This window comes from Erythrolamprus reginae, chromosome 2, assembly GCF_031021105.1.
Source record: "Erythrolamprus reginae isolate rEryReg1 chromosome 2, rEryReg1.hap1, whole genome shotgun sequence".
Classification (NCBI taxonomy): domain Eukaryota; kingdom Metazoa; phylum Chordata; class Lepidosauria; order Squamata; family Dipsadidae; genus Erythrolamprus; species Erythrolamprus reginae.
The window spans coordinates 30,937,530-30,960,981 of record NC_091951.1 but is presented as its reverse complement, the minus strand read 5'-3'; the positions used below and the strand labels follow the sequence as shown (position 1 = coordinate 30,960,981).

At 42.0% G+C, this 23,452-nt stretch overlaps 1 pseudogene; it reads right to left on the bottom strand.

Annotated features, from left to right (window-relative positions):
* Window positions 1–276: 276 nt before the first annotated feature.
* Window positions 277–23,377, bottom strand: LOC139163153 (zinc finger protein 850-like; annotated as a pseudogene).
* Between the last annotated feature and the right edge of the window lie 75 nt (window positions 23,378–23,452).

The window sequence follows — 23,452 nt, the reverse complement described above, 5'->3', positions numbered from 1 at the left end:
TGCTCATACTCATAGCTCCACTTTCTTGCCACCTGGTATTTTGGTTGTAACGTTTCCCCCCAAGTAAGACATCCCCTGTTAATAAGCCCAATCGGGCTTTTGAGATCATGGCAATAAGGCCAAGTGAGACATACATTCCCCCCACCCCACCCCACCCCAAAGGGGGTGAAAATTGTGGTGCATCTTGAAATAAAATAATGATGAGTTACTCATTCATAAAATGTAGTTAATGTACCAACAGGCTTTATATACAATTAACATGCTATAATACTCTTTTCTAAACTCACCCAGGATATATTCAATAAAACAAATGAAAATGACTTGAGATAATTCTTCCTGGAAGAAGCCCAAGGCCAGGCTATTGGAATACCCCTGATCAGGATATAAAGCAGTAAGATAAGAATGTCATGGGGGGGGGGGACACTATTGGAGGACAAGATAAGATAGCCATGATTATTAAGAGAGAATTGACATGCTGACCCTTTAGAATATAGACTAACATAGAAAATTACTTAGCAAAATAAAAAGGTGTGGGGAGGGATTCTTAGGTGTGATGTGTATTGTGTAGGAAGTATAAGGATTGAATTGAAGAATGTGTTTTGCTCTTCTTATGCTCAATCGAACATGGGAAGAGACTTGGAGGTCGCCTTTGAAATAAACCTTTGAGTTGTGAACCAGATCTGTCTCTATATTGTGAGTATTAAAATAATTGGCAATCATATATCACAACGTTATACAACAAATGCTGCCGAAGCCCTGCCCACCAACCAGGCCCCAACTTTTGTCTATTTTCTACCTCCACACATGCTGTTTTTGGCACCCACACATCACATTTATGACTAGTTCTGGTGAATGGGCTGTGCTGAATGGGCAATAGCAGCAGTCAACAGGCCATGAAAAATAAGCTGCAGAAAACAGGATGTGTCAAACGGGCGGCATAGTAAAACGTGACAACAGAACTATCCAATAGCGTTACTAAAAAGAGAGAAAAAATAGCGTTACTAAAAAGAGAGAAAATTAAATAACACTCTGACTTTAATTAAATAGAATTTGATTATTTTAAGATTTGAAGTCTTTATTACATGGCATGTATTCAGTTAAAAGCTACATACATCAAAATTAATAATAGTAATTATACTAAAAAACCAAATACATTTATGTATTTATTTATACATTTATTTCTTTGGAAGGGACCTTGCAGGTCATCTAGTCCAGCCACCTGCTAGTGCAGGAGACCCTACATCGCACTAGTCCAATAGCAGTCCAGTCTTTTCTTGAAGGTCTCAAGTGTTGGAGAGTTCACCACCTCTGCACGCAAGTCATTCCAGTAGTTGATCCCTCTCAGAAAGAAAATTCCTCCTTATGTTCAGTTTGAATGTCCCCTTGGACAGCCTCCAACTGTTGCTCCTTGTCTGGCTCTCAGGTGATTTGGAAAATAATGTGTTCCCCTCCTCCCTGTGGTAACCATTCAAGTATTTGTAGACTGTTATCCTGTCCCCCCTTGACCTCCTCTTTCCTAGATGATCCATGCCCAATTCCTGCAACATGTTTTAGTTTCTAGTCCCTTTACCATTATGGTTGTTTACTTCTGCACTTTTCTAGAGTATCAATGTCTCTTTTTTAGTGTGGTGACCAAAACTGAATGCAATACTCTTAAGTGTGGTCTAATTAGGGCATTATAGAGTGGTAATAGCACCTCCCTTGTCTTGGAGTGTATCCCTCTATTTATGCACCTTAAGATTGTGCTGGCTTTTTTAGCCGCCGGTAAACATTGTTTATTTATTTATTTATTTATTTATTATTTGGATTTGTATGCCGCCCCTCTCCGAAGACTCGGGGCGGCTCACAACAAGTGAAAAACAATCCAATACAATCCAATTAATTAAAATATTATAAGTTTAAGAAAATCCCCTATACTAACATACACACATACAGGCATACCATATATAACTTCAACGTGCCCAGGGGGAGATGTTTAGTTTCCCCATGCCTGACGGCAAAGGTGGGTTTTGAGGAGTTTACGGAAGGCAGGAAGAGTAGGGGCAGTTCTGATCTCCGGGGGGAGTTGGTTCCAGAGGGCCGGTGCCGCCACAGAGAAGGCTCTCCCCCTGGGGCCCGCCAACCGGCATTGTTTAGTTGACGGGACCCGGAGGAGGCCCACTCTGTGGGACCGGATCGGTCGCTGGGATTCGTGCGGCAGAAGGCGGTCTCGGAGATTGTTGGCTCCTGTTTAGTTGGTTGCCCACTAAGACTCCAAAATCTATCTAAATGTAAGAACACACAGTTGTAGTTGGTTGGTGGATCCAGCGTGAGGCAATCTGTGCTGTGATTGGTTGCTGTGAGTGTGGAGGGAAAGGTTCCCTGTTTTCTGCCCTTTTCTTCTGTGGGCTTTCTATGCTGTTCTGTGATTTACCACATGATACTCCTGTTTGCTATGACCATTCTAAATTACAACAGTAAACACTGTAAAAAGTGACTAATGATCATTTTTCACAAATGCAATAGACTCATGGTCATTGTGTTATAACCTGAATTGAATTACTGAAATGAACACACTTAGAATAATGCATCAATCTTTGGTCACCATACTATAAAGAAGATGTTGAGATGTTAGGAAAAGTGCAGAGGAAAGGAACCATGATCAGGGAAATTGAGACCAAAACATATGAAGAACTGTTACAGGAACCGGGCATGGCAAGTCAAGATAGCAGCATTCCAGTATTTGAGGGGCTGCTACAGGGAAGAATGGGTCAAGCTATTTTCCAAAGTACCTGAAGGCCAGACAAGGGATAATGAACAAGGAGATATTCAATCTGGAAATAAGGAGACATTTTCTGACAGAGATCAATCAACCAATGGAACAGCTTGTCTTTGTAAGTTGCAAGAGCTTCATCACTGGAGACTTTCAAGGAGAGATAGAACTGCCATCTGTCAGAAATGGTGTAGGGTCTCCTGCTTGGGTGGGGTGTTGGTTTACATGACCTACAAGGTCCCTTCCAACTCTGTTAATCTTATATAATCTAAAAAGAGGATAGGATAAAATAGACTTCTTTATTGGCCAAGTGTAATTGGACACACAAGGAATTTGTCTTTGCATATGCTCTCAGTGTAAGAAAATGATACATTTGTCAAGAATCATAAGGTACAACAATAATTATTATAGGGTTCAAATAAGCAATCAGGAAGGAATAAATATTAATCTAAATTGTAAGGATACAAACAAGAAGGTAGAAACATAGAAGCATAGAAGACTGACGGCAGAAAAAGACCTCATGGTCCATCTAGTCTTCCCTTATACTATTTCCTGTATTTTATCTTAAGAATTTGTCTTTGCAATGGATATATGTTTATCCCAGGCATGTTTAAATTCAGTTACTGTGGATTTACCAACCACGTCTGCTGGAAGTTTGTTCCAAGCATCTACTACTCTTTCAGTAAAATAATATTTTCTCACGTTGCTTTTGATCTTTCCCCCAACTAACTTCAGATTGTGTCCCCTTGTTCTTGTGTTCACTTTCCTATTAAAAACACTTCCCTCCTGAACCTTATTTAACCGTTTAACATATTTAAATGTTTCGATCATGTCCCTTTTCCTTCTGTCCTCCAGACTATACAGATTGAGTTCATGAAGTCTTTCCTGATACGTTTTATGCTTAAGACCTTCCCCCATTCTTGTAGCCCGTCTTTGGACCCGTTCAATTTTTTCAATATCTTTTTGTAGCTGAGGTCTCCAGAACTGAACACAGTATTCCAAATGTAGTAGGGTCATAAGTGGGAGGAGATGGGTGATAGGAACAGTGAGAAAAACTAATAGTAATAGTAATGCAGCCTTAGTGAATTATTTCATGTTTTTCAAACTCAGCAAAATGTTTAACATCCTGACAGTGCTATCATAACATCAATCCACGGAGAGGGGCGGCATACAAATCTAATAAAAATTATTAACCTTCAAAAGGTAACGAGGCATCTCCCAGCAAAGGAGATCACAACAGGGGTTCTCATAAACTTGAAGCTGCTATGCTCAAAAACCACAACGCCTCTTTATACGTGAATTTTCGTGCTTTTGTCCCTCAAATGTTCTCCATTCTGTGCTTCACTATTCACAATCTTAACAGGGATTCTTCTTGCCCTCAATTTCTGAAAATGTTATATCTTGTGGGTCATGTGGATTTTCTTGTCTAACAAGGTCGGAAGCTTGCGAGAAGCACTGTTTGCTCTCTGCGCACTTGAAAGGTTCCTCACCTATGTGTAAACCTACATGATTGATAAGTTTAACTCTAGGACTGAAATCTTTCCCACAATCAGGACACTCATATGGTTTCTCCCCTGTGTGAGTCCTCTGGTGCAGTGATTTTCAACCTTTTTTGAGCTGCGGCACATTTTTTACATTTACAAAATCCTGGGGCACATCAACAACCAAAATGACACAAAATGACACTCTAACACAATACATATTATACATAGACAAAACCAAATGAGGCTGAGGCTTCATCTAGTGGTGGCAACATTTACCTCCAATCCTGACCAGGATTAGAAATCGACACCATTGGGAGGAGTAACAGCTTCAACTACTCGCTACGGCCACAAAATGACAAGTGCGAGGCAGCCCAAGTGGGGACCTTCCTGGGTGTGGATGAGAGGCGACCTGCTATTGGTTCATCGCTAGTGGTCGGGAGGAATCCTAGAAGGTGATTGGTCAGTGAGCATTCCCTGGGCCTCCACTCTTCCTGTCGCTGATAGCTGGAGGGATTGTGAGGGGAATGTTTATTTTTAGATGAAGGTGGCTGGCGGAAGGCCAGATAAATGGCCTCCGCAGGCCATATCTGGCTTGCGGGCTGTAGTTTGGGGACTCATGTTTAATTTCCCCACGGCACACCTGACCATGTCTCACGGCACACTAGTGTGCCACAGCACACTGGTTGAAAAACAATGCTCTGGTGTACTACAAGGTTAGTATTGTGACTGAAACTTTTCCCCAATCCAGAAAATTACACGGTTTCTCAACTGTGTGAGTTGTCTGATATTTTTTCAGGTTCCTATTCGAATTAAAATCTTTTCCACAATTTGGACACTTATATACAAGGGAGGACTACTGCCCCAGTAGTGGGGGACGCGGTGGGGTCCAATGTTGAATGAAAATGTAGGGCATCCTGCAAAAGCCACGCCCACAGTGTGGTAGTAAAAATTTTGGTAGCCCTTCACTGCTCATGTGGTTTCTCTCTTGTGTGACTTCTCTGGTGTCTCATCAGGTTGCAATTCTCACTGAAACTTTCCCCACAGTCTGGACACTCATACGGTTTCTCCCTTGTGTGAGTCCTCTGGTGTAGCACAAATTTAGAATTCTGACTGAACATTTTCCCTCAATCCAGACAATTATTATTATTATTATATTACTATATTGTATTATTTATTAGATATGTTAGATTAGATTTATTAGATTATATGGATCCTCACCTGTGTGAGTCATCTGATGTTTCTTCAGGTAGCTATTCGAACTAAAACATTTTCCACAATGTGGACACTCATATGGTTTCTCTCTTGTGTGACTCCTCTGGTGTCTCGTCAGGTTGGAATTCTGACTGAAGCTTTTCCCACAGTCTGGACACTCATACAGTTTCTCTCCAGTGTGAGTCCTTTGGTGTGTCATCAGGTGGTTATTTTGACTGAAGCTTTTCCCACAATCCAGACACTCATATGGTTTCTCTCCTGTGTGAGTCCTCTGATGTATCATTAGGTGGTTATTTTGAGTGAAGCTTTTCCCACAATCCGGACACTCATATGGTTTCTCTCCTGTGTGAGTCCTTTGATGTATCATCAGGTGGTAATTTTGACTAAAACTTTTCTCACAATCCGGACACTCATACGGTTTCTCTCCTGTGTGAGTCCTCTGATGTGTCATCAGGTGGTTATTTCGACTGAAGCTTTTCCCACAATCCGAACACTCATATGGTTTCTCTCCTGTGTGAGTCCCCTGATGTGTCATCAGAGTGGAACTATGACTAAAACATTTCCCACACTCTGGACACTCATACAGTTTCTCCCCTGTGTGAATCCTCTGGTGTCTAGTCAGGTGGGAATTTTCACTGAAACTTTTCCCACAGTCTGGACACTCATACGGTTTCTCTCCTGTGTGAGTCCTCTGATGTTTCACCAGACTGGAATTCTGACTGAAGCTTTTCCCACATTCTGGACACTCATAAGGTTTCTCTCCTGTGTGAGTCCTCTGATGTTTCACCAGACTGGAATTCTGACTGAAACTTTTCCCACACTCTGGACACTCATAAGGTTTCTCCCCTGTGTGAGTGCTCTGGTGTCTACTCAGGTGGAAATTTTCACTGAAGCTTTTCCCACAGTCTGGACACTCATACGGTTTCTCTCCTGTGTGAGTCCTCTGATGTCTCGTCAGGTCATAATTTTGACTAAAACCTTTCCCACAATACGGACACACATACAGTTTCTCCCTTGTATAACCCCTCTGGTGTAGTACATGTTTATAATTCTGACTGAAACTTTTCCCACAATCCAGAAAATCATATGGTTTCTCCCCTGTGTGAGTCATCTGTTGTGTCACCAGACTGGAATTCTGACTGAAATTTTTCCCACAGTCTGGACACTAATACGGTTTCTCTCCTGTATGAGTCCTCTGGTATTTCGTTAGGTCGGAATTTTGACTAAAACCTTTCCCATAATCTGGACACTCATACAGTTTCTCCCTTGTATGAGTCCTCTGGTGTAGCACAAGTTTAGAATTCTGTCTGACACTTTTCCCACAATTTGGACAATCATAAGGTTTCCTCCCAGTATGAATCCTCTGGTGTCTTTTGTACTTTTCTGGAGGCAGCGAAATACACTTTCATTGCTGGCTGGACTTGCTTTCCTTTCAAAGCTGCTTGGGTTTCTCACTTTTCCGGATTTATCTTGTTCGCAACTTTTCGGTCTACAAGATTGACATAAAACATTAGATTGACATAAAGTATTTATAAAATAGCTGCAGAAGATGTGAAAACATAAAGAAAGAAAAAACATGCATTACAATTAAAATAAGTCATAGCAAACACTCTTTTCCAACAACCCAAGAAATGATTATGCAGATAGATATCACCAGACGGTAAACACAGAAACCAGATTGACTATGTGCTCTACAGCCAAAGGTGGAGTACCTCTAAACCAGTGATGGTGAACCTTTTTTTCCTCGGGTGCCCCTGTTGATGTTTTTCCAGCACAGAGCTGCCAGAAGGAAGCTTTTAATGACAAGGAACCTAAATGGACAGGGGTTAATCTCTGTTTCTGAAAAGAAGCATCTTCAGAAATCTGTATAGTTCCTGTGTCTGTTTGTTCTGGTGATTGGTTTAACAAGCAACAGGTACTGTGTTTGCTCCTTTGCTTCAATCTAGTCTCAAGTGCTTTTTCTATCCGGGAGGCGTTCTTACTTCACTCCTTTAGTGGTTAATGGGACCGTCCTTTTGGGGTGTACTTCCAAGAGGCAGGATTTAAGCTTCGCACTGATTTTTTTACTGCCTTCCTGGGAGGCATGTGATCTTTCCTTAAATCTGGATTATTTCTTTAGGATATTTTATAAGGTGAGTGCGACCAGCTGGTACTTTTAAGGGGTAGAAATGGATCTAAGAATTGCTTCCTCTGGGCGTGCTCTTTCTGGAGAGCTTAAATTGCTTCTGATTTCTCATAGCATTTTAATGATTTTAATTCCTCAAGATGCTCTCGCACCTTGTCTGATTTTTAACTCCAGTTTTCAAATATTTCTAACCTAATGACTGGTTATTTAGAGCAGATTTTTGCAAGCAATGAGGTTTTTACTATTTTTCTACAGGTAATCCCTGATTTACAACTGTTCATCGCCACAGTCATGACAGGCCAGTTGAATACCGCCCCTCTACTTGACTGATGTCAAGTTGGACACACCCACCCAGTCACATGACCACCTGGACACGACAGGTGCACATAGAAACTACTCAGAGGGCTGAAAAAGTTACTTTTGATGCGTCCTCACACTTATGACTATCCTCACATTTTACATTTTGTGCCTTATCTTATTACCGTGGTAATGATTTTAATTCCTCAAGATGCTCTGGAAACTTGCCTGACTTTTAAATCCAGTTTTCAAGTATTTCTAATTTAATGATTGGTTATTTAGAGCAGATTTTTGCAAGCAATGAAGCTTTTTCTATTTTTTCTACAGGTAATCCCTGATTTACAGCAGTTCATTTACTGACCATTCAAAATTACAAAGTGATTTATGACCATTATTCACAGTTATGACCATTGCAATCACGATAGGCCAGGTAAGGAACGCCCCTCTACATGACTGATGTCAAGTTGGACACACCCACCCAGTCGCATGACCACCTGTACACGACAGGTGCACATAGGGACTTACTCAGAGGGCTGAAAAGTTTATTTTTGATGGGTCTTCACACTTATGACTGTTCTCACATTTTACATTTTGTGCCCTATTTTGTCACCATGGTAAAGAGAAGAACCGCAGTTGTGAAATGCATGACAATATTGTTAACAATGTGCAATGGGCATAAATGTGACAACTCTCATAAGTGCGGAGACAGGTCGTAAATGCAAGGACATTTTTTAGCTCTCTATGTCCCTATGCACTTAGCCATGCCCATCCAGTCACATGACAAGTTACTTACACCCACATCACACGACCAAGCCACGCCCCAAACAAGCCACAACCACAGAATCAGTTGTTAAAAAATTTGAATCCCACCACTGGAAGGAAGGACTTACTGGAGAAAAGCCTAATGATGGGAACAATTGAGGGCAAAAGAAGAAAGAGGCAACAGAGAATGAGGTGGATGGATGGAGTCACTGGAGCAGCAGGCGTGAGTTTAACTGGACTCCAGAGGATGGTAGAGCACAGGAAGGCATGCAGTACAGTTGTGGACTAACAACAATAATGAAAAGCAAACAGGGAAAAATGATAAATTAACTTCTAACCTTAATTATGATTCATTTGACATATAAAAGACCAGTCACAGTTTGATTATCCAAAAAACCATTAAATTCTCTTTAGGACTTCAGTTAAGTCAAAATTCTTAAATAACAAATTGTTTATTTTTAAATATACCAGGAAAGGTCGAGGCCAAATTATACAGATATCCACATAGGGACTAATATACATTGTACAAAACAATAAAGGAAACACTTAAAAAACAGAATATAACTTCAAGTAAATCATACTTCTGTGAAATCAAACTGTCCACTTAGGAAGCAACACTGATTGACAGTCAATTTCACATGCTGCTGTGCAAATGGAATAGTTGTGCAAATGAAATATCCAATGAGAATATTTCATTCATTCAGATCTAGGATGTGTTATTTGAGTGTTCCCTTTCTTTTTTTGAGCAGTATAGATTAGTACTGGTAATCTAGCATGCTTTCCTTCTGCGTCGGCTGGAGGGGTTCGGAGTGGGAGGCACTGTCCTTCAGTGGTTCTCCTCCTACCTCTCTGGTCGGTCGCAGTCGGTGTTAGTGGGGGGTCAGAGGTCAACTTCTAGGTTGATCCCTTGTGGGATGCCTCATGGGTCGGTCCTCTCCCCCCTGCTATTTAATATCTACATGAAACCGCTAAGATCATCCAAGAGCATGGGGTGAGGTATCATCAGTACGCTGATGATACCCAGCTGTACGTCTGCACCCCATGTCCAGCCAGCGAAGCAGTGGAAGTGATGTGCCAGTGCCTGGAGGCTGTTGGGGTCTGGATGGGTGTCAACATACTCAAGCTCAACCCTGATAAGATGGATTGGCTGTGGGTTTTGCCTCCCAAGGAGAATTCCATCTGTCCATCCATCACACTTTGGGGGGGGGGGAATTATTGACCCCCTCAGAGAGGGTTCAAAACTTGGGCTTCCTCCTCGAGCCACAGCTAACATTAGTAAATCATCTTTCAACTGTGGCGATTGGGGCGTTTGCCCAGGTTCACCTGGTGCACCAATTGAGGCCCTATTTGGACCGGGAGTCACTGCTCAGTCACTCATGCCCTCATCACCTCGAGGTTCGACTACTGTAACGCTGTTTACATGGGGCTACCTTCGAAGAGTGTTCGGAAACTTCAGATCGTGCAAAATGCAGCTGCGAGAGCAATCATGGGCTTTCCTAAGTATGCCCATGTCACACCAACACTCCGAAGTCTGCATTGGTTGCCGATCAGTTTCCAGTCACAATTCAAAGTGTTGTTTGTGACCTATAAAGCCCTTCATGGCATAGGGCCAGGATATCTCAGAGACCGCCTTCTGCCGCACAAATCCCAGCGACCGGTTAGGTGCCACAGAGTTGGCCTTCTCCGGGTCCCGTCAACTAAACAACATTGTCTGGCGGGACCCAGGGGAAGAGCCTTCTCTGTGGCGGCCCAACCCTCTGGAACCAGCTCTCCCCAGAGATTAGAGTTGCCCCCACCCTCCTTGTCTTTCGTAAACTCCTTAAAACCCACCTCTGCCGCCAGGCATGGGGGAACTGAGACATCTGTATTGTTTTTTAATAAGGGGTTTTTAGTGACTTTTTAATTATTAGATTTCTTATACATTGTTTTATTGTTGTGAGTTGCCCTGAGTCTACGGAGAGGGGCGACATACAAATCTAATAAATAATACTACGCCTATGAATATATGTCTCCTCTGCGTGAGTCCTCTGGTGTATCATCAGGTGAGAATTCTGACTGAAAGTTATTCCCCAATTGAGAAACGCATATGGCTTCTCCCACGTGTGTCCTCTTGTGTATCACATTTCCTAAAGTTAGTTGACACATTGAGGGCAGTAGCTGGGGGTTTGGATCCCTTCTTGGATAGTGTTTTCATTCAAATTATTCTTACTTGCTTCACGGGGTCAAGTTTGAATGCCTGCCATTACTTTATAATGGAAAAAATATATTAACCTTAATTATCATTCATTTTACAAATAAAAAATTAGTAAGATTAAGTTTAAATATACACACAAACATTAAATTCTCTTCTGGACTTCAATGCCAAGTTGGTATTTTCAAATATATCAGGAAATGTCGAGGCTAGATTATAAAGATACGGACATAGGGACAAATATAGATAGCTACGCCTACGAATATATGCCTGGTAAAAGTCCATTTCTACTTCAGCTTCAAAAATGTCTGAGAAGTGGGTACCCTTAAACGTTTGTCACTAATTTTGGAGGGTAGGACAGTTTCACCAGATCAGGGGCTTCAATTGATGCTGGTACCAAAAGCATCTGCAAGATATAATCCAGGTTTTGTGCATCAAACGCCCCAGTTTCCAAGGACATACCCATAAAATCAAAGAGTCCAATGAAGTTTTTTTTTTAAATCTCCCAACAAGCAGAAAATTGCAGGCACCACTTTCATAACGACCAGCACCACTAGAACAAAGTTTGGGGAGGGGAGGAACGTGCAGCAGCACCCGACATAGTTCAGCCTGGTTTCTTCTCTGCTTCAGCCTCGTGGAGGGAACCAAGCAGCCCTCCTTGCACCGGCTTCTCCCCCGACCTGTCCTCAACTCACCTTCCAGCTACTGAACTCTTGGGAAGAGCAGGAGAGGCGCCGTCCAAGCCACCGACCTCCGATGGGTCAGCCGGAAGAGAAGATTCCTCAGTTCTTCCTCTTTTCCACATCCCCTCTAGGAATCGAGTACTCCATTGTTTCAACCGCTTCAGGCTCCCTCGCGCTCCCTCCCATTGGATGTGGGTACTCAGCCACCATCGATGCCTTTCGGCTATACAGTATTTAGCCGCTTTCTAGTCGCCGGGTGTTTCGCCATCTAGCGACATAGAATTGAATTACAAGATTATGTCGTTTGCATGATTTTTGTTTGCTTGTTGTAAAGCGACATCGAGGACACTCATACCAACTGCAAGAACTAAAGCAAGGGAAAGGGAATGGGCTTTGCTGACTGGGCCGTATCATCAGCAAATCGGCCACAGCGAATAGACCGCAACAAACAGGCAATAGCAGCAGCCAACAGGCCATGAAAAATAAGCTGCAGAAAACAGGATGTCTCAAATGGGAGGCAACGAATGGGCAGTGGTAAACAAGTCGCAGTGAATGGGCCGCAGTGGCAAAAGGGCTTCAATAGTGGCAAATGGACCGCAGCAAATGGGCCAAATGAATACTGGATGGATACTGGGAGGCAAAGGCTTTTCTTTTTCTTCTTCTTTTCCTTCCACCAAAAGGTAGGTATGTCTCACAGTCCGGAGCAACTTATACTACAAAAAGATTACGGCGTTTCAAGCATTTTCAGAGCCTAAGCATTATAAAAGGTGACAACAGATCTGTCTAACTGCCTTACTAAAAAGAGAAAATTAAATAATATTCTGACGGGAATTTAATAGAATTTGATTATTTTAAGATTTAAAATATTTATTACAGTCGACAGCATAATGAACATGGCATGAATTCAGTTAAAAGCTAGACATCAAGATTAATAATAGTAATTATACTAAAAAACCAAAGACATTTATTTATTTATACCTTTATTTATTATTAGAGTTGGAAGGGATCTTTCAGGTCATCTAGTCCAGCCCCCTGCTAGTGCAAGAGATCCTACAACGCACTAGTCCAATAGCAGTCCAGTCTTTTCTTGAAGGTCACTAGTGTTGGAGCGTTAACCACCTCTGTGGGGAGTCGTTCCACTACTTGATTCCTCTCAGAAAAAAAATTCCTCCTTATTTCCAGGTTGAATCTCCCCTTGGACAGCCTCCAACCGTTGCTCCTTGTCTGGCTCTCTGGTGATTTGGAAAATAATGTACTCATCTCCTCTCTGTGGTAACCACTCAAGTACAGTATTTGTAGACTGCTATCATGTCCCCCTCTTGACCTTCTCTTTCCTAGACTATCCATGCCCAATTCCTGCAATCTTTCTTCCTATGTTTTAATTTCTAGCCCCTTTACCATTATGGTTGCTCTCTTATGCACTTTTCTAGAGTATCAATGTCTCTTTTTTAGTGTGGTGACCAAAACTGAATGCAGTACTCTAGGTGTGGTCTTATTAGGGCATTATAGAGTGGTATTAGCACCTCCCTTGTCTTGGAGTGTATGTCTGTATTTATGCAGCTTAAGATTGTGTTGGCTTTTTTAGCCACTGCTGAACATCTGTTTCTTGATTATTTTGTCTAGTATTTTCCTGGGAATTGGCGTAAGGCTGATAGGTCTATAGTTTCTTGGATCTGCTTTTTTGCCTTTTTTATAAATGGGACTATATTGGCTCATTTCCAATCATCTGGTAGTTCTCCTGTGATCAATGATCTTTGGAAGATGTGATATGAAGTGGTTTGGCGATGACCTCTGCTAGTTCATGAAAGACAAGAGCTTACGTATATAAAAACCGGAGTCTAAATGGAACTGTTAAAGTATTAACAGCCGCCCCGAGTCTTCGGAGAGGGGCGGCATACAAATCTAAGTAATAAATAAAAATAAATTAAATGTAATATCTGAAGGAGTGGGGCTGTACAGTGAGCCAGAATGCACAGTTATGGTTGGTTAATGGCTCCTGCATGAGGCAATCTGTGCTGTGATTGGTTGCTGTGAGTGTGGAGGGAAAGTTTCCCTGTTTTCTGCCCTTTTCTTCTGCGGGCTTTCTATGCTGTTCTGTGATTTACCACATGATGCTCCTGTTTCCTATGACCATTCCAAATTACAACAGTAAACACTGTAAAAAGTGACTAATGATCATTTTTCACAAATGCAGTGGACTCATGGTCATTGTGTTATAACCTGAATTGAATTACTGAAATGAACACACTTAGAATAATGCATCCACCGTTGGTCACCATACTATAAACAAGATGTTGAGACATTAGAAAAAGTGCAGAGGAAAGTAACCATGATCAGGGAAATTGAGACCAATTTCTCAGCTAGTCTAGTGAAGATTAGGACTTTAAGCGATATGATAGCAGCGTTCCAGTATTTGAAAGGATCCCATCAAGGATTGCCATCTATCAGAAATGGTGTAGGGTCTCCTGCTTGGGTGAAATGTTGGTTTGCATGACCTACAAGGTCCCTTCCAACTCTGTTAATCTTATATAATCTATAAAATAGGATAGGATAGGATAGAATTCTTTATTGGCCAAGTGTGATTGGACATACCAGGAATTTGTCTCTGCCTATGCTCAGTGTACATGAAAGAAAATGATACATTTGTCAAGAATCATGAGGTACAACAATAATTGTTATAGGGTTCACATAAGCAACCAGGAAGGAATAAATATTAATCTAAATGGTAAGGATACAAACAAGAAGTTACAGTCATAAGTGGGAGGAGATGGGTGATAGGAACAATGAGAAAAACTGATAGTAATTGTAATGCAGCCTTAGTGAATTATTTGAGGTCTTTCAAACTCAGCAAAATGTTTAACATGCTTACAGTGCTATCGTAATATCAACCTTCAAAAGGGAACAAGAGGCATCTCTCAGCAAAGGAGATCACAGCAGGGGTTTACATAAACCTGAAGATGCCACGCTCAAAAACCACACCTTTTTCTCTACAATATTGCAACAGTTATTTGCACATTAAGGTCAATAAGGTCCTATCTTCCAATATATTTTTTTAGGATGTGAAGCAGATCTCTAAATATAAATATATATGTTGTTTTATATTATATCTTGTGTAATGTGGAAAAATATTCCAAAGCACTTTTTCCCTGCAATTCTGCTATTTTTGCAAAAGGAAATATGCACTACCTTTTCATCATAGCAATACACAAGTAGTTAACCTTGATCAAGGTAACATTATCCATTTTCTTTTCCATTTCATGCATAATACTGAGAGATGTTTGGCTAAACAGGATCAGGCCAGAAATTAAATACTTCATCTCTCAGGTGAATTTGCAAAGGCAGATCAGAATGGAAATTCAAGCTTTCCTTTTACTGATGATCTTCTGGGTCATGTGGATTTCCTTATGTCTAACAAGGTCGGAAGCTTGCGAGAAGCACTGTTTGCACTCTGCGCACTTGAAAGGTTTCTCACCTATGTGTAAACCTATATGATTGATAAGTTTAGCTCTAGTACTGAAATCTTTCCCACAATCAGGACACTCATATGGTTTCTCTCCTATGTGAGTCCTCTGGTGTAGCACAAGGTTAGAATTCTGACTGAAACTTTTCCCACAGTCTGGACATTCATATGGTTTCTCTCCTGTGTGAGTCCTCTGATGTGTGATAAGGTGGTTATTTTGACCAAAGCTTTTCCCACAATCCGGACACTCATATGGTTTCTCTCCTGTGTGAGTCTGCTGATGTATCATCAGGTTGTAATTTTGACTGAAACCTTTCCCACAGTCTGGACACTGATATGGTTTCTCTCCTGTGTGAGTCCTCTGATGTGTGATCAGGTAGCTATTTTGACTAAAGCGTTTCCCACAATCCAGACACTCATATGGTTTCTCTCCTGTGTGAGTCCTTTGATGTATCATCAGGTGGGAATTTTGACTGAAACCTTTCCCACAATCCGGACACTCATATGGTTTCTCTCCTGTGTGAGTCCTTTGATGTACCATCAGGTGGTTACTTCGACTGAAGCTTTTCCCACAATCCGGACACTCATATGGTTTCTCTCCTGTGTGAGTCCGCTGATGTGTCACCAGAGTAAAACTTTCACTAAAACATTTCCCACAGTCTAGACATTCATACGGTTTCTCTCCTGTATGAGTCCTCTGATGTGTCACCAGACTGGAATTGTGACTGAAGCTTTTCCCACAATTTGGACATTCATACGGCTTCTCTCCTGTGTGAGTTCTCTGATGTCTCGTCAGGTCGTAATTGTGACTGAAGCTTTTCCCACAAACTGGACACTCATACGGCTTCTCTCCTGTGTGAGTTCTCTGATGTCTCGTCAGTTCGTAATTTTGACTAAATCCTTTCCCACAATCTGGACACTCATACGGTTTCTCCATTGTGTGACCCCTCTGGTGTAGTACAAGTTTATAATTCTGACTGAAACTTTTCCCACAATCCATACCTTCATATGGTTTCTCCCCAGTGTGAGTCATCTGTTGTGTCACCAGACTGGAATTCTGGCTGAAATTTTTCCTAGTCTGGACACTCAAACGGTTTCTCTCCTGTGTGAGTGCTCTGGTATTTCGTTAGGTCGAAATTTTGACTAAAGCCTTTCCCCTAATCTGGACACTCATACAGTTTCTCCCTTGTATGATCCCTCTGGTGTAGCACAAGTTTAGAATTCTGTCTGACACTTTTCCCACAAGCCGGACAATCATAAGTTTTCTCTCCCGTGTGAGTCCTCTGGTGTTTTTTCAGGTTGTTGTTTGAACAAAAACATTTTCCACAATGTGGACACTCATATTTCTCCCCAGTATGAGTCTTCTGATGTCATATCAGCTCATAATTTTCCACAATACGAACACTCATATGGTTCCTCTCCTGTGTGTGTCTTCTTATGCACAACTAGGTGGGAATTCTGAATGAAACTTTTTCCACACTCTGAACACACATATGGTTTCTCCCTGTGTGAATCTTCTGGTATTACCAGTTCAGAATTCCGACTAAAAGTTTTCACACAATCTAGACACTCATACAGTTTCTCCCCCATGTGAGTCTTCTTTTGTATCACACTTCCTAAAGCGACGAAATGGGCAGTGGGCGGCATTTACTTCATTGTGTTCTCACATGAATTATCGGCTGTGCTCTGCAATCTGCTTTACTCTAGAAGATGCATATATTGTGGGATTTTTCCACCAAGAATATTTTGGGATTTCCAAGGTGAAAAATATTTTGGATCTCTTCTTGGATGCTGCTTTCATTCAAGCTATTCTTACTTGATTCACAGGGTGAACTTTGAATGCCTGCCTATCCTATGTGACTATCACACGACCACTTCCTCTTGCACTGATTTCCAGATTACGTCTCCTTTTTCTGAATTGGAACACAATCCTCTGATCTTTTTCTGCAGTGTTTCCTTAAGTTCTACATATTCATTTTTTTCCAACTTAAAACTCTCTTCATATTCTCTCTTTTGCCCCACACCTGCCTGCAGAAGGAGAAGTCTTTTGTAGCTTTCTGGAGGCAGTGAAATACACTTTCATTGCTGGCTGGACTTGGTTTCATTCCAAAGTTGCTTGTGTTTCTCACTTTTACGGATTTATCTTCCTCGCAACTTTTCATTCTAGAAAGATTGACATAAAACATTAGATTGACATAAATTATTTCTAAAATAGCTATAGAAGATGTGAAAACATAAAGAAAGAAAAAACATGCATTACAATTAAAATAAGTCATAGAAAACACTCTTTTCCAACAACCCAAGAAATGATTATGCAGATAGATATCACAAGAAAGTAAACACAGAAATCAGATTGACTATGTGCTCTACAGCCAAAGGTGGAGAAGCTCTATACCAGTGATGGCGACTCTTTTTTTCCTCGGGTGCCGAAAGAGTGTGGGTGCGTGCTATCGTGCATGCTCGATTGCCCATACCCATAATTCAATACCTGGGGAGGATGAAAACAGCTTCCCCTGCCCTCTGGAGGCAGGAAACAACTTGTTTCCCAACTTCTGATTAGCCCAGAAGGGTTGTGTTTCACCCTCCCCAGGCTCCAAAGACTTCCCTGGAGCCTGGGGAAGGTGAAAACACCATTCCCCATTCCTCCGGAGGCTCTCTGGATGCAAAACAATGATCTCCCAGAGCCTCTGTGCCAGACAAAAACCAGCTGGCCAGCATACACAGGCATGTTGCAGCTGAGCTAGGGCAACGGCTCGCGTGTCAGCAGATATGGCTCCGCATGCCGCCTGTGGCACCCGTGCCATAAGTTCACCATCACTGCTCTATACAGTCAGTAAAAAAAAAAAAAAGACCAGGACCTGACTGTGACTCAGATCATGAGCTTTCACTTAAAGAAAGTAGGGGAATGTTGTAATCATAGATTTATAAGCACTGAAATTAAGGAATAAGATATTGCTGGAGAGTGATGTCATAAGCCTAATTATGTGCTGTATAAAATCTTAAATTCTTCCTCTATGGAAAGGCAACAAAGTCTAGGCTGAATAAGCATTCTGCAGAATCATGACCATGTATGGAAAGCATTTAAAGAAAACATATAGAACTTCCATATAAGGAAATATATGCATTACTGACATTCCTTTTCAATCACACAATCTATGGGAAAAGGCAAGGAAGGTAAGAAGTTTGCCTTATATGGTGCTGGTTTAAATGTATGTGGCGCTCGCTAATTGGTCATTCTGTACCACATGTCAGAACTGTGAATACACAATAAATAGGAGAAACCTGGATTCATTCTGGGTCGTCCTCCCATCGAGAAAACATTCTCTGTCATTTCATTCTGATGTGACAATTCATGGCCTGCTGTGCCTTCCCCGAGGGCCACCCACCGGGGGAGGGCGGAAGGCTTTCAGGGGAAAGTACTATGCCACTCAGGTATGAACTTAATTGTATCTCGGCTGAATATACAGTAGAGGTGACAAATAAAGTTAAGGAATTTTATCTGATAGACAGAATGGAGGTTCACAACATTGTACAAGAGATTGCAACTAAAACCATCCCAAAGAAAAGAAATGCAAGAAAGCAAAGTGGCTGTCTGAGGAAGCTTTGCAAATAGCTGAGGACAGAAGTTAAGCAAAGTCAAATGGGCCTTAGAAAGTCTGAGGAACAATAAAGCTAGTGGAGGTGACAATATTCCAACTGACCTTTCAAAACCTTAAAAGACAATGCAGTAAAAGTGCTACACTCAACATGGCAGCAAATTTGGAAAACTCAACAGTGGCCAAAGGATTGGAAAAGGTCAGTCTACATTACTATTCCAAAGAAAGATAATGCCAAAGAAGGCTCAGACCATTGCACCATTGCACCTATTTCACTTTCAAAGTTATGCTCAAAATCCTACAAGCTTAGCTCCAGGTGTATGTGGGCGGAGAACTACCAGAAGTGTAGGCAGGAATTTGAAGAGACAGCAAAACTAGAGATCAAATTGAAAATGAAATACTTATTAGAAGATATTTGCCTTTGTTTTTTCCTACCTTACAGGCTTAATCCTGCAAGGCATTACAACATTCTGGTGTTGTTTCTATAGCCTAATCTTGATTGTCCTGCATGCAGAAACTGCCTCTCCGTTAACCCTATTACATTTTGCATAGTTCCAGTGTCTGTTTGTTCTGGTGATTGGTTTAACAAGCAACAGGTACTGTGTTTGCTCCTTTGCTTCAATCTAGTCTCAAGTGCTTTTTCTATGGGGGAGGGGGTCTTACTTCACTCCTTTAGTGGTTATTGGGACTGTCCTTTTGGGGTGTACTTCCAAGAGGCAGGATTTAAGCTTCGCACTGATTTTTTTACTGCCTTCCTGGGAGGCATGTGATCTTTCCTTAAATCTGGATGATTCCTTTAGGATATCTTATAAGGTGAGTGCGACCCGCTGGTACCTTTAAGGGGTAGAAATGGATCTAAGAATTGCTTCTTCTGGGTGTGCTCTTTCTGGAGAGCTTAAATGACCCCTCTGCTACAGGGTTTCACTTTATGAGCAAGAGTTGGCTGCTGAGTTATCATAGCATTTTAATGATTTTAATTCCTCAAGATGCTCTGGAACCTTGCCTGATTTTTAACTCCAGTTTTCAAGTATTTCTCATCTAATGATTGGGTTATTTAGAGCAGATTATTGGAAGTAATGAGGCTTTTTCTATTTTTCTACAGGTAGTCTATGATTTACAACTGTTCATTTAGTGACCATTCAAAATTACAATGGCACTGAAAAAGTGACTTATGACCATTTTTCACACTTATGACCATTGCAACATCGCCACAGTCACGATAGGCCAGGTGAGGAGCGCCCCTCTACATGACTGATGTCAAGTTGGACACGCCCACCCAGTCACATTACCACCTCGACATGACAGGTGCACATAGGGACTACTCAGAGGGCTGAAAAGGTTATTTTTGATGGGTGCCTACAGTTATAACTGTCCTCACATTTTACATTTTGTGCCCTATCTTGTCACCATGGTAACGAGAAGAACCGCAGTTGTGAAATGCTTGAAACGGTTATTAAGAATGTGCAATGGGCAGAAATGTGAAGACTCTCATAAGTGTGGAGACTGGTCGTAAATGTAAGGACTTTTTTCAGCACTCTACTGGTCCCTATGCACTTAGCCATGCCCATCCAGTCACATGACAAGTTACTTACACCCACATCACATGACCAAGCCACACCCCAAATAAGCCACACCCACAAAATCAGTTGTTAAAAAATTTGAATCCCACCACTGGAAGGAAGGACTTACTGGAGAAAAGCCTAATGATGGGAAGGATTGAGGGCAAAAGAAGAAAGAGGCAACAGAGAATGAGGTGGCTGGATGGAGTCACTGGAGCAGCAGGCGTGAGCTTAACTGGATTCCACAGGATGGTAGAGGACATGAAGGCCTGCAGTAAAGTTGTGGACTAACAACGATAAGGAAAAGCAAACAGGGAAAAATGATAAATTAACTTCTAACCTTAATTATGATTCATTTGACATATAAAAGACCAGTCAGAGTTTGATTATCCAAAAAACATTATATTCTCTTTGGGACTTCAGTTAAGTCAAAATTCTTAAATAACAAATTGGTTATTTTTAAATATACCAGGAAATGTCAAGGCCAAATTATACAGATATCCACATAGGAACTAATGTACATTGTACAAAACAATAAAGGAAACACTTAAAAAACAGAATATAACTTCAAGTAAATCAAACTTCTGTGAAATCAAACTGTCCACTTAGGAAGAAACACTGATTGACAGTCAATTTCACATGCTGTTGTGCAAATGGAATAGTTGTGCAAATGAAATATCCAATGAGAATATTTCATTCATTCAGATCTAGGATGTGTTATTTGAGTGTTCCCTTTCTTTTTTTGAGCAGTATAGATTACTACTGGTAATCCAGCATGGTATCCTTCTGGGCCGGCTAGAGGGGTTGGAGTGGGAGGCACTGTCCTTCAGTGGTTCTCATCCTACCTCTCGGGTCGGTCGCAGTCGGTGTTAGTGGGGGGTCAGAGGTCGATCTCTAGGTTGCTCCCTTGTGGGGTGCCTCAGGGGTCGGTCCTCTCCCCCTTTCTATTTAATATCTACATGAAACCCCTGAGTGAGATCATCCAAGGGCATGGGGTGAGGTATCATCAGTATGCTGTTAACACCCAGCTGTACATCTCCACCCCATGTACAGCCAGCGAAGCAGTGGAAGTGATGTGCCAGTGCCTGGAGGCTTTTGGGGTCTAGATGGGTGTCAACAGACTCAAGCTCAACCTTGATAAGACAGAGTGGCTGTGGGTTTTGCCTCCCAAGGACAATTCCATCTGTCCATGCATCACACTCAGGGGGGGGGGAATTATTGACCCCCCTCACAGAGGGTTCACAACTTGGGCTTCCTCCTCGAGCCACAGCTAACATTAGAAAACCATCTTTCAGCTGTGGCGAGGGAGGCGTTTGCCCAGGTTCGCCTGGTGCACTAGTTGCAGCCCTATTTGGACCGGGAGTCACTGCTCAGTCACTCATGCCCTCGTCACCTCGAGGTTCGACTACTGTAACACTCTCTACATGGGGCTACCTTCGAAGAGTGTTCGGAAATTTCAGATCGTGCATAATGCAGCTGCGAGAGCAATCATGGGCTTCCCTAAGTAAGCCCATGTCACAACAACACTCCGCAGTCTGCATTGGTTACCGATCAATTTCCGGTCACAATTCAAAGTGTTGGTTGTGACCTATAAAGTCCTTCATGACATCGGGCCAGGATATCTCAGAAACCACCTTCTGCCGCACGAATCCCAGCAACCGGTTAGGTGCCACAGAGTTGACCTTCTCTGGGTCCCGTCGACTAAACAACGTTGTCTGGCGGGACCCAGGGGAAGAGCCTTCTCTGTGGCAGCCCAACCCTCTGGAACCAGCTCCCCCTGGAGATTAGAGTTGCCGCCACCCTCATCTTTCGTAAACTCCTTAAAACCCACCTCTGCCGCCAGACATGGGGGAACTGAGACATCTGTATTTTTATAAATAAGGGGTTTTTAGTGACTTTTTAATTATTAGATTTCGTATACATTGTTTTATTATTGCTGTGAGCCGCCCCGAGTCTACAGAGAGGGGCGGCATCTAAATCTAATAAATAATACATAATACTACGCCTATGAATATATGTCTCTGTTGTGTGAGGCCTCTGGTGTATCATCAGGTGAGAATTCTGACTGAAAGTTATTCCCCAATTGAGAAACACATGGCTTCTCCCACATGTGTGTCCTCTTGTGTATCACATTTCCAAAAGTTAGTTGACACATTGAGGGCAGTGGCTGGGAGTTTGGATCCCTTCTTGGATAGTGTTTTCATTCAAATTATTCTTACTTGCTTCACGGGGTCAAGTTTGAATGCCTGCCATTACTTTATAATGGAAAAATATAGAGATGCTAAAATGCTAAGTTAACCTTAATTATGATTCATTTTACAAATAAAAAATTAGTTAGCTCTAAGTTCAAATATACACACAAACATTAAATTCTCTTCTGGACTTCAATACCAAGTTGGTATTTTCAAATATATCAGGAAATGTCGAGGCTACATTATACAGATACGGACATAGGGACAAATATAGATAGCTACGCCTACGAATATATGCCTGGTAAAAGTCCATTTGTATTTTTGTCTCTAATTTTGGAGGATGGGACAGCTTCACCAGATCAGGAGCTTCAATTGATGCTGGTACCAAAAGCATCTGCAAGATATAATCCAGGCTTTTGTGCATCAAACGCCCCAGTTTCCAAGGAAAGGACACACCCATAAAATCAAAGAGTCCAATGAAGAATTTTTTTAAAAAATCTCCCAACAAGCAGAAAATTGCAGGCACCACTTTCATAACGACCAGCACCACTAGAACAAAGTTTGGGGAGGGGAGGAACATGCAGCAGCACCCGACATAGTTCACCCTGGTTTCTTCTCTGCTTCAGCCTCGTGGAGGGAACCCAGCAGCCCTCCTTGCACCGGCTTCTCCCTCGACCTGTCCTTAATTCACCTTCCAGCTGCTGAACTCCTGGGAAGAGCAAGAGAGGCGCCGTCCAAGCCACCGTCCTCCGATGGGCCAGCCGGAAGAGAAGATTCCTCAGTTCTTCCTCTCTTTTCCACATCCCCTCTAGGAATCGAGTACTCCATTGTTTCAACCGCTTCAAGTTCCCTCGCGCTCCCTCCCATTGGATGTGGGTACTCAACCGCCATCGATGCCGTTCTGCTGTATTTAGCCGCTTTCTAGTCGCTGGGTGTTTCGCCATCTAGCGACATAGAACTGAATTACAAGATTATGTCGTTTGCCAGATTTTTGTTTGCTTGTTGTAAAGTGACATCGAGGACACTCATACCAACTGCAAGAACTAAAGCAAGGGAAAGGGAATGGGCTGTGCTGACTGGGCCGCAGCAGCAGCAAATCGGCCACAGCGAATAGACCGCAACAAACGGGCAATAGCAGC